Source organism: Heterocephalus glaber, unplaced genomic scaffold (assembly GCF_053883595.1).
Source record: "Heterocephalus glaber isolate CG9 unplaced genomic scaffold, H.glaber_assembly_v1.0 deba00001497, whole genome shotgun sequence".
Taxonomy (NCBI): Eukaryota; Metazoa; Chordata; class Mammalia; order Rodentia; family Bathyergidae; genus Heterocephalus; species Heterocephalus glaber.
In genome coordinates this window covers 28,330,687-28,341,022 of record NW_028258320.1, presented here as the reverse complement: position 1 = coordinate 28,341,022, position 10,336 = coordinate 28,330,687, and the positions used below count along the sequence as shown (strand labels likewise).

The 10,336-nt window shown below is 35.7% G+C and overlaps 1 protein-coding gene across 11 annotated transcripts in view; it reads left to right on the top strand.

Moving 5' to 3' along the window:
* Positions 1 to 10,336, top strand: part of Bicc1 (BicC family RNA binding protein 1) — a 320,644-nt gene that overhangs the window by 236,772 nt on the left and 73,536 nt on the right. Inside the window, exons 1-2 of one of the 11 annotated variants that reach the window (XM_087184832.1) lie at positions 2,078 to 5,060; positions 5,148 to 5,282. The exons of the other annotated variants lie outside the window; for them this stretch is intronic. The gene's annotated coding sequence lies outside the window, so the exon portion shown is untranslated. Of the gene's footprint in view, positions 1 to 2,077; positions 5,061 to 5,147; positions 5,283 to 10,336 lie in introns of those variants that run through there. 11 annotated transcript variants of the gene reach the window in all.

Sequence of the window (10,336 nt, the reverse complement as noted above, 5' to 3'; positions counted from 1 at the left end):
ATATTTATAGAATGACAAGTAGACCATCTTTGCTGGAATGCTGGGTTCATAGAACAGTGTGGTTGGACACAGGTTTAAAATAAGGCAGCTTATGGCCAAGTAGTGGAGGACTTGGTCATGATGTATGATTTCTTAAGAAAATACCATCTCCAGGTGCCTCAGTCAGCACTGGTGTGGTTGCCAGCCTTCTGTGGACTAGCATGAGTCTACTGGGCCAGTGAAACTTGAGCTGATAAAATGGTGCACATGTGCTTCCAAACTAATTCAGAATCAAGGCTCCTTCCGTTTGACTTTGAATTTTTATTTCTGTACCACCATTTACTAGATTTTTAATATTTTGATAATAACTTTCAGATAAGCTTAAAGGAAAAGATGAAATTAGTTGAATTTCTCTTAAAACACCCAGATCAAAAACAAGGAGACAGCAGCTGTAAAAAACATATGCCAAACTTCTCAATTATGGTCTTATCATGCTAGCGTGAGTGCAGGCTCACAGTATGTATTTCTGTTTCCATGGCTACCTGCTAGGCAGCAGAATACCCCAGGTTGGTATGTTTTCATGTCAGAATTTTTTATGGAAAAAAATTGTTTTATGGAAAGGAAATTCAAGGTTTTTCAGAGTGAAGTCAATACATTTTTTTCTAAGCAGATGGGTTATACATTTCTAAAAATAGAAACAAATGGTTATTTTGATGTCCAAGTTATAAGTGAAGCCAGTCTTTAAGGCAGTATTTTAATGAGTTTAAAATTCTTTCATTTAAGTGGTTTCTTCTACATGGTACCCATGGCAACAGAACTTTGTGCAGGTATGGAGCATCATCTTTGCTGTATTTATGTCACAGAAATTCCTTTCATCATTAATGCTACCCTAATAAATGAAGGTATGAGAATTTAGCTTATTCAGAGTGTTATAGGAGCAAATTTTCAAAATATTTTTGGGTGTATATGCTGGGGGGTATCTAGCACCTCCCCTGTGGGGTTTTTTGTTTGTTTGTTTTTAAACAGGATCTCACTTAGTTCCTAGCCTGGGCTTGAACTTGCAGTCCTCCTACCTCAGTCTCCCAGAGGTCTGGGTTACAGGAGTGTGCCACCATGGCCTGCTCAAAATCATTTTTAAGAGATTAATAAAATTGCAATAGTAAGTGAATTCTTACATCAAATAATGATATCACATTGTATTATATTATCAAATTGATGTTTTGTTCCCTTGAAAACAAGAATTTCAGTTGCTAATTGGGAAGAATATTGTTTTATGGTTAAAAAAATGAAAGTTTTTAAACACAGCAGAAGACTCCTATCTTTTTGTTGTTGTTGTTGTTGTTCTTTTATTGGTACATTTTAGGTATACAATTTGTTTACATTTATCATTGGGTGTTTGTACCTGTACATGATATATCTTGGTTCTTATTTTTTTTCCCCATTACCTGTGTGCCCTTCACCCCCTCCACCCTTCCCTATTTACATAGATTTCATTTCCTTTTTTTTTTCTTCTTTTCTCATAGTTTTTCCTTTCCCTCTTTTCCTTTCCCCTTCTCCTCCCTTCACTCCGTCTTTGGACCTTTTTTCCTATTTCAAATTATCAGTTATTCATTTTAATCATTTTAACCCTTGTTTACATTATCAGTTTCTCACACTAGAGAAACTATTCGGTATTTACACATGTGTGTCCTATTTATTTCACTTAAGAGTATGGCCTCGATATGCATCCATTTAGCTATAAATGACTCTATCTTAATAATGCCTATTTTGTAGTATAGTTAATAATCTCTCTCAATGTTTTGACAATTCTTCAAATTTTTGCCAAAGAAAAGTTTCATTTTTAAGGCAACACTTGCTGAAGCTATATATTTGTTAAAAGATAGGACTTTTCTAATAAGTTTTTGTATTTGAAGTCAGTGACCACTGTAATGGGTGCTCGTTACACCTGTTAAACTAGACTGGTATAAGGTACTTATTCATTAATCTGAATCTTTTGTATTTTAATAGGATCAATTTTTCTAAAAGTAACAGTTACTTTTTGTTTGTTGTTTAGTAGTTTATTTAATTGGTCATTGAGAGAAAAGCATAAAATTCTCAATTCCACAATGAACTTTTTGTTATTGGAGCATTTTTTTATTACTTATTTCTTTTATTGGTACATTTTAGGTATACAACACATTTACATTGCTCATTGGGAACTTGTACCTTTACATGATGCATCTTGGTTCTTATTTTTTCCCCATTTCTAGCCCTCCCTTCACCCCCTCCACCCTTCCCTATTTACAAAGATTGGAGCATTTTTATCTTAGGGAGATCATTTGCTGATAAGACTTATTTTGTAAAATCAGATGTCTCTCTTTAGTGTTCAGGGCATTATCTACTTCTGAATCAAGATTCAAGGAGGATTGATTCAGAAAGTCACTGCAATGAACTGTGGTCTGGGGACATTTAGAGATGATCAGAAATAACTTCATAGGAACCAAACCATAAGAGGGAAGTTGATTCTGGCAAATTAATGGAATTGACAGTCTAAAAGATATGAGAAATATTGATCTTGAGAGTACTTACAACTGTGTGTGTGTGTGTGTGTGTGTTTCTAAAGATAGTCTCTGTGTATTTCAGGCTGGCCATGAGCTCACTATGTAGCCCAGGCTGGCCTTGAACTCCTAGAGATCTTCCTGCCTCAGCCTCCAGAGTGTTGGGATTATAGGTGTGCACTGCTACTCCTAGCTACAAGTTTAATTGTATTTGGTCTCTTTTGCACATTCTGTCAGGTTTTAGATGAGGTTTTCTGTTATCTCCTGTTATGACCTTGTTCTGCTACATCCATGTTCTTGATTAAATATTACAATAACTTCATTTCCTTTGACCACATGATGACTCTAATCTTTTCATGACTTTCCATCAAGAAAATTCAAATTTCAGCTGGCCAAGGTGGGGCACGCCTGTAATCCCAACACTCTGGAAGCTGAGGCAAGAGAACCTCTTTGTCTTTTAGGCTAACCTAGAGCTTCCTCTGAGTTTAAGGCCAGCCTGAAATACAGCACACAGGGAGAGATCTTATCTCAAAAAAAAAAAGAAAAAAACCTTCAAATGTTCATCAATAAGATATGACTGTCCTTAAAGCATTTTCTGCAGTATTACATCTTTATAATTTGAAATGACAATGTAAGGGTTTGGGCTCTGGAGCCTGTTTTCCTGGGTTGAATGCTAGCTCTGTAACCTTGGGCAAGTTATTAGTACATCTTTTAGTGGTCTCCTTTTACCTGTAAAATGAGGATGATGATTAACAGTAATAATAATAATAATAATAATAATAACCCTTCACTAGGTTCTGTAAGTGTGAATGTATCAGAAATAGCTAAGTGTGCTGGGTTGCTAGTGCTGATGTAGCAAATGATGACAATCTTAGTGGCTTAAACTCATACAAATATATTTTACTTGTTTTTGGTGTTTTCCCTTTTTCCCTTTTACTATTAGTGCCTATTAACTTTATGAAATACTAGGTTTCCGTCTATTTTGATTGTATCCATCCCCCTCCTTATATGTTTTGTGAGTCAGAATCTCAGTATGGCTATCACTTGGCTAAAACCTCAGGACAGTGTTCCTTCTGGGGACTCTGAGACAGTCTTTGTACTCGCCTTTCCCAGCTCGAAGAGGCCACCCATATTCTTGGTGCATGGTCTCATTCTTCAGAGCCTTGTTTCTGTAATCATCTGCCCCTCTGCCACTTCTACCTCCCTCTTCTGCCTCTCTTTTCTACCTTTAAGGACCCTTGTGATTATGTTAGATCCATCTGGATAATCTCTGTGTTTTAAGCTCTGCTGACTAGCAGCCTTAATTTCATCTGGATCTTTCAGTATACTTTGTCACGTAACTTGACATAGCCACAGGACCCAGAGGTTACGAAGTGGAAATCTCTGGGGATCCCAGTCTTGATTCTATCTGCTTCCTACTTTTATACCATGCTGTCCTAGTGCTATATGATTATATATATTCTATAATTCTGTTTACATTTTACCACATGCAGAAGAGATGGGCAAAGAGAGGGTGAAGTGGGAAGAGTTATGTGCTGATGCTTCTTTTGTTGTTGTTGTTTCTTGTAGCCATAAAGAAATAATTCCTTTGTCATATTTTTGTAGCAAGTCAATTTGGCCTCCCCGTTTTTAAGAGTGCCTCAGAAGGTTTGCTAAAAGTTGTTAAGAAGATGTTAACCCATTTATCTTTGAGAATTCTTTTCTCTACAGAAACTTTCTTGCTTTGTTTACATCCATAAAACATGACTCAACCGTATCAAATGTTATAATTTAGAGTGGACAAAGCCTCAAAGCAATGTAATAAAATGGATTAACATTTGTGAGGTGCCTCACATTTTACAGATGTTTTCATGTAGCCTTTCTCAAATATTTTAGACAACAAAGACATCTCTGAATATTTGCTTGCTCATTACTTCTGCCAAAAGGGACAAAGACAAGAAAAATAACCACCTCTTTCCTGAATTAAAATTTGACAGAGGTGTGATTGACGAAAAGGGAGAAAATGTATGAGTAGCAGTTCTCAGTTTCACAGCTAAGAAAACTAAGAAATGTATGACTACCCATTGATGATGGCTAAGTTACTATCAAGTCTGGTCTTTTTTGTTTGTGAATCATCTTGCAGAAGAGGGAGGAGAGACATTCTTTCCCTTTCCTAAACCGGAAATGAATATACATTAAGCCATTGTTTTTTTAGCATAGTGTGCATTTATCAGCATTCTCAATGATTACATATAGTAAAAGGGGTGGAGAGAAAAATCTCTGTTCTGAGTTCATAAAACTCACTAAAGAAAAAATTTGAAGTCAACTGATATGTCAACAGCAGTGAAATAATTCATACTTTCTCAGAAAAGAGAATGCCAATAACAATAGCCAACAATGATTCTGGGCAGAGTTGTACTTCAGAGGGCGACATTCAGCCTTTGGCTTTCTCTTTTCCCTTCTTTTCCAGAGGACTTTCTCCCCAGCAAGAGAAACCAAGTGATTTATCCTGCTCTTGTCAACTGCTAAGGTTTGCAGGACCACACAGTGTGGTGGGCAAGCCAGGTCTGTCTTTCTGTGGCTGTAATCTTGAAGGAAGCATTCCGTTTTAAAAAGAGAAATATAAAGTGATATATTTGTTTGTTATTAAAGCCTCTTTGGATGCTGTGGAGAATATTAACTTCAGCCTTGGGGTGCCAGAATAAACTTGCCTTTCATAAAATCATGATCATTTCAACTACTGTCTTCCTCACCCCTGAATCTTACAACATTAAAGAAGCGACAAAGGTAACTCTCCTTAATTTCTATCTTGATTATATCTCTGTATTAAAAATTTTAAAAAGATACAGGAATGAATTTGATCCCTGCATCAAATTTTAAGTTTGACCAGTTTAAGGAAATGAATGAATGAATAATATAAGTGATGATAAGATCCACAACTTTGTAGTCATTTTCTTAGGGAGTATAGATTTTAAATAAAATAAATATTTATGTCATTTCTTTAAAAATAGCTGTGTGTAAGCTTTCATCTGTATATGTCAACTTAGTTTTTAAAAATAAAGCTAATAATAGTTAAGTGCTTTAGTTGCCAGGATCAAAGATGAGCAGACTACATTCAGCAGGCCAAATTTGACCCACTCCTGTTTCTGTAAATCAAATTTTATTGGAATGCAACATTGTCATCATTTACATATTTCCTTTGGTTGCTTTCATGTTGTAGAGCTCAGGTAGTTGAAACAGAGACCAAATGGCCTTCACAGGTTACAATGTTTACTATTTGGCCCTTTACAGAAAAATACCATACTAGGTCATATGGCTTCAAAAATTACTTTAGTTTGAGTTTCTTATATGTTATGATATAGTTGCATAAAAAGCATATCAAAGTTTAAGTGATAATACAAGTCAAATTTAAATTTATTCATTTATTGTCTTTAATTGAGTGACTTGAATGCCTCTGTGTCAGTCAGTACACTAGGCCAGTGATGGCAAACCTTCTGGAGACAAGTGTGCCCAAACTGCAAAGTGCCAACACTGCAGTTAAACCTGAACACTGAGATTGTAGTTTAGAAAAAAACAACATTAACATCTTTTGTCTTAAAAGAAAAATAACGCATTTGCCATAGGTTCACCACCACTTTTCTAGGCACTGGTTGTAGAAGTAAAGAAAGAAGACAGAATTCTTGCCCTAATAGAACAGGCAGATAATGAAGAGATAAATGTATAACATAAACCCTAATATGTGCTGTAGGTTGATAACATATTGAGACTTAAACCCAAATTACACTAATAATATCTTCAGAAATAAATTGGTTACTTCTAAGCATCTTAATGCCCGTGAAATTCAGATTTTAAAAAGGGGAGTAAGGAAAGGTATAACCTCAACCCAGTACTGTTTTCTCTGAGCTTCTGCACATGGACTAGAATTATATGTTGATATAGTTTGGAAAATATATATTTGTGCTGGCATGGTAGAGGAATATTTGATTTGGAAACAGGAAACCTGTGTTTTAGCTCCATTTGGGCTCTTTTTGGCTGAATAGCCTTTCAAAGGTTCTTAGTTTCTTTGGAACATGTAGGGAATTGTATTCTGTTAGTGCTTCTCAAACTTAAGTGTGCATCAGAATCACCTGGGGAATTTGTCAGAATACATCACTGGGCCCCACCCTTGGAGTCTCTGATTTAGTGGGTCTGGGGTGGGGCCTAGAATTTTCATTTCCAACAAGCTTACTGGTGAGGCTGCTACTGGTGCTTTAGGAACCACTTTCAAAAACCATTACCTTATGTAATCGTTAGAGGTCTTTCCACTTCCCCCAGGATTTTTTAAATCCCTACAAAAGCTTCATAGTTCTTTGATTTAGATGAGGAAGATTTCCCTAAATAAAAATTTAATTAAAGTAAATACTTAATATTCAGGGCTATTTATGCAGGGAGAGATTCCAAAGAAATCAGAATTTCTAAACATAAGCTTTTTGCTTAGGGTCACATGGATTGATATCCATTTAGTTGATTTTTACGTGGGTTTTTTTGAAAATTAATATGTGCTAAATTCCAAGGGTAGAGACTGATCATTTATGATTTTTTTTTTCTTTGTATCTCGAGTCCACATTATTCAGTAGGTGCTGATACTGGTCTCTTTAACTTAGAGAAGAACAGAATGGTTCTTAAAATCATCTTCCCAAGTTCCTGTTGGTTTTGTTATTATATTCTGGAGTTAAGAAGTATGAATTCTACTGGATGCCAAAACCATTTATATCATGCATTACTCTATTTCTGCAAAGCATGCAGTTATTTCTGTAGAAATTCCACTGAAGCCTCCACTGATATTTGGCATGTCTCCTTCTTTGAGTCTGAATGTATAGCAAAAACAAATGAGCAAAAATAAACTAATCAGTATCATTAACAAAGTTTCACCATATTTTTTACTATATATAATAACTTTCTGTTGTCTTAATCTGTTTTGTATTGCTATAACAAAATGCCCAAGTCTGGATAACTTACAAAGTAGTTATTTGGCTCATGGTTCTGACAACTGGTGTTGGCATCTGATCCTTGTCTTCTTGCTGCAACATCCCTTGGCAAGATAGAGCAGTCAGGTCAGCTCGTGTGTACCTCTTCCTGTAAAGCCAGCAGTCCCATGATGAAGGCCCCACCTTCAAGATTTTACCTAATCCTACTTACCTACCAAAACCCCACCTTCAAATATCATCAATATGTGAATGTGGGGATTAAGTTATCAACACATGAAATTTGGAGAACACATTCAAAATGTAGCATCCAGTTAATTTTAATGTAATTGTTCAAATGTGACTTTTATAAAGCATCTACTCAAACAATAATGTTATTAGAATAGATTTTAAAAGTATATATTTTCAACCTATCTTTCTAGAATACCTACTATAGGTCCATAAAAATGCATAAAATTCTTGCCATAGAGTCTCCAGACCCTAAGTTGGATAGGGCAAGGATCGCAAACTCAAATGTTTAAGGAACTAGGAAGCCAGTACTTGAAATTTAGTATTTGCATAAACTTTTAATGTTACCTCAAGTTAAAAGTAATCAGAACTGAAAACATGATGTGGCCTAATCAAACCTAGGGTTACCAGCTAAATTCCAATGTCAATTCTTCAGCATGTAATTTTTCAAGTGTGGATTTTATAGACAGGACATGTGGAGTGTTTCATAGGGTGGGAGTAATAATCTAGATGCAGGGATTAGAAAAGGCTGGAAATCAAAACTAGAACAGTGCAAGGATAATGAGTCTTCAGAGTGTATTAGCAAACCCTAAGTCAGGTAGGTGCAGGAAAGGTTGAGGCTGTCAGGAGTGGTTTATTTCTAACATTAGGAAAAAGGAAAGTAGCTAGTGAGAGAGAAGCTTGGTCAGAAGAGTGGGGATTCTGTTGTGTGAGGCCTGCATAGCCAGTGGGAAAGCCTTATACTCAGTTTCTTGGGCAATTTAAATCTCCAGCCATGGCAAGTACTGCTTATCTGGATTATATTTATTTACTGTTTTGTAGAGTCTAAAATTTCATCAATTGTTAGAAACATAAATAGCACTAACAAAAAAATGCAGTATAAACTATGACATGGTGCTTTTTTGTCATTTGGAATTGTTTAACATTCATAAGAACTCTTTCAGATTTGTTTTGACACAAAAAATGAGGTGTGTACCTCTGTGTCCAATGTGTACACGTACAAGAAACTATGGCCTGTCTGCCACAAGATACAGCTGTGGTGGCTGTCAGTTCTAAGATGTCACTGCTTTGGGAGTGTTGAAATGTCTTACAAAGGTAAAAAAAATTCTCCATACTAGATAGATATTATACTTCTGTCCCTAAATTTGATTGAGTGGAAGAATTTTGAAATGAAATGCCTTACATCTCAATCACGATTACCATTACCATCCAACTGTTATTACTTCCCAGTGACAGTTTTGTTAATTAAGACTTACCTTCAGAAAATCCAAAGTTTTTTCATTGAAACCAGTTTTAACTCTTTCTGAAACCCTTCTGACATGAAGGGTTCTTGTTGAACGTAGCTGATTCCTATATCATGTTTGTGTTCTTCCTTGGGAAAGTCTTGCTATGGTTTGCACTGCCTCTACAACTAATGTTGAAGTTTGCTACTGTGACAGTATTGGCCAATGGAATATTTAAGAGATGATTAGGTCATGAGCCTCACTAGTGGACAATGCTGTTATTGAAGGAGTAGGTTAGTTATTGCAGGACTGGCTTTTAAACAGGCAGACTCACTCTCAGGCATGTTCTTTTGTGTTCTGTGTCTCTCACCACATGTGCCCTCCATCATGTTTTGGTGCAGCAAGTAGGCCTTTACTACATGGTGTTACACTTCTTAGCCTCCAGATAGTCAGAAATAAATTTCTTTTCCTATAGATTATCCTGTCCCTAGTATTCTGTTATAGTAGCAGAGAATGGATCAAGACAGATCTTTTGCCTTCTGCTATTTTTCTCTTTAAAAAGAAATGTTAACATTTTATAAAAAGTAGAACATCCCTGGGGAGTAAATTATTAATCAGAGGGCCGATTGACTATTTTAGAAATGGAAGATGCACACACCCAAATCAGTAACCATAGGAGTGCCATGGGTTCTCAGGTTTCCAGGAACTGTCCCTAGTTCAGGAAAGCCAAGAAGGGCCACAGGCTGCATGTGCTGTACGTGGTTTTACTTTTTCTGTTAATGTTTTTAATCCCCATGCCTGAAGCTTAATTCTGAAATCTTTCTTATTTCTTTAATAGTAAAGCGATTCTAACAAAAATGGTAGTTGCTGAAACATTGATGACAACCATTTTCTTCATGTCTTTACATGGTGATTCTGGTATGTCAAGCATCTTAGGGTGTTACCAATTTTGAGATTTACTGGTAAATAATGAATAATTCAGATACAAATATGAAAAAACTATATCAGCTATAGATTTCCTTAAAGTCTAAGCAACTCTTTCATTAATAATACCTAGAATGTTTTATATTTTTTAAGTACGTTTCCATTGAGAACTATTTCATGTGTTTCTGTAATGTCTATATGTGTTTTTTAGGGACGTGACTGTTCTCAGTTAAGATGTGTATTATTTCATTATTAGAGTGAGCTTATCAGTACTGTTAGAGAATAATTAAAGGGCCAGGAAATAATTTAGCCCAAGAGCAATTGCTGCTTACTGCTAGTTGGAACATACACCTCACTTATACTGTAATTTTCTTTTGTTGAATCATGAAAACTTTGGATTTTGTTTATGAGGGACAAAATTGAATTTCATTCCTTTGTTTTATAAAGTGTCTGAAGCAGCTAGCCATTCACACATACATTCAAAACCAAAACCATAGGCTCA